Genomic DNA, 1832 nt, shown 5'->3' on the forward strand with positions numbered 1-1832 from the left:
TTTTTGAAAATATTTTAGTCTACCAAACATTCAGGGGTGCAACTTTAGTATTTTTACATACACTATTTAATAGAATATATTTTGAAAGATATAAACTAAAATAATTCTTAGAAAAATATTGTTTCTTTCAAAAAATAAAATTCTACTGTTTTGAAAATATATATTACCAGTTGCTACTTAACTCTTGCCTTATAAGAAAAAAGCTCACAACAAATATTTTGAGAAATAATAGCAAAATTTAGAGATAATTCCTGTTTCATTTTAAAATCTTGACAAGTGCATAAAAAGTATATTTAACCTGTTTGACTTTTTACACTTGATCTTAGCCAAAAGGCTGAGAAGCGATTGTGCTTGACTTTTTGAAAATTCTAATATATTGTATTTATTATTTATAATATGATATATTCTGAGAAGAAACAAAAACATAAAATATTGACTAACAGGAATCAAAGTAGAAATTGTTTATATTCCCCTGGTGAGCATAAGAATAAGAGTAAACAATTTTTCAAGTCCCTTGATTAACAACTTTATATTTTTGGTGTTTATAATGTTAGTGATAGTTGATTTTGAATATTTCTCAAAATAAATGTGTACCTTTTTGTTAAATAGATTTGGTGCTTTACTCCATTAATTTACTTTGGAATAAGCTCTAGCTTAATACTGAGGTGAGAATGTCCGTTGTTTATTCATTCATTTACTGTTTGTCTTCTGAACTTAGCTTTTACTCAAGAGTACGAAGTGGAACAATATGTATGCTTTTGGATAAAATAAAATTTCTAGATTCAGATATCTTATTGATGGCTTGTAGTTGTATTGAAAATGAATAATATACAATACTCCCTTACTTAGAGACTACTTATATATTTATGTATGTGAAAAGTGAAATTTGAGGATAGGACTGAGAATAGGTCAGTTTAAAAAATTGGAATGTCAACTCTCCATCACTGACTGAACTTTGTTTGTACTTGACTACACAATAAAATTACTAACCTTTTACTTTTGGGCAATATGGGATATGTGGCTGCTAATGAATGCCCCCACCAATGAAATCAGAAAAGCCAGGTAGCATAGAGAAATCTTCTGTTGACAAGCAGCAGAGAGCTTCTGAACATGATCTAGAGCAGCTAGAATTCTGTAGGAGGGAGAAATCCAGAGAAGGAAGCTGAACTTTAAGCTGCTTTTACTCTCAGGAAGATCTATTTATTCTGATTCTGTGTGTGTGTGTGTGTGTGTGTGTGTGTGTGTGTGTGTGTGTGTGTCTGACATTCTCTACAAAGCTTGGTAAAGCATGGTAGAGGGCTGCTGGAAATACCAGACACTTAAGTGTATTGATAGATATTGGAAAGCCTCAAGCTCATGATAATTTTCCCTTCTGCATGTTTGATATACAGTGGTACTTTGGTTCATGAACTTAATTTTTTATGATTTTGGGGAAGATGGCTGTGTTTGTGTTACTGTGGAGAAGATGGCCATGGTCGTGTTGGTCATTCAGTGCAGAGTGAGAACAAAAGCAAATTTTGCTGAAAGCTATGGTTTGTATATTGAATTATTTGCAAACAGAAATATTCATGAACCAAGGTGTTACTGTACACAATACTAGGATTGTATGTGTTAGGAGAAAAAAAGAATAAGACAAAGTACATGCACATGTATATATCTATACCTATATCTACATCTATTATGTATCTATTTATCTATTTATCGAATGAGAAAAAACTCATGAAAAGCAGAGCTAAGATTTTCCTACAATAATATGAAATAACAATGAAAAGTGAGAACCCATCTGATTAAAGGACCCTACAGAATGGATAAAAGTGAAAACGAGCTGTAAT

At 31.3% G+C, this 1832-nt stretch overlaps 1 pseudogene; it reads right to left on the reverse strand.

The window, feature by feature from the left end:
• Nucleotides 1-217: 217 nt before the first annotated feature.
• LOC147823414 (U2 spliceosomal RNA) lies at nt 218-346 on the reverse strand (annotated as a pseudogene).
• Between the last annotated feature and the right edge of the window lie 1486 nt (nt 347-1832).

This window comes from Heterocephalus glaber, unplaced genomic scaffold, assembly GCF_053883595.1.
Source record: "Heterocephalus glaber isolate CG9 unplaced genomic scaffold, H.glaber_assembly_v1.0 deba00001586, whole genome shotgun sequence".
Lineage (NCBI taxonomy): Eukaryota > Metazoa > Chordata > Mammalia > Rodentia > Bathyergidae > Heterocephalus > Heterocephalus glaber.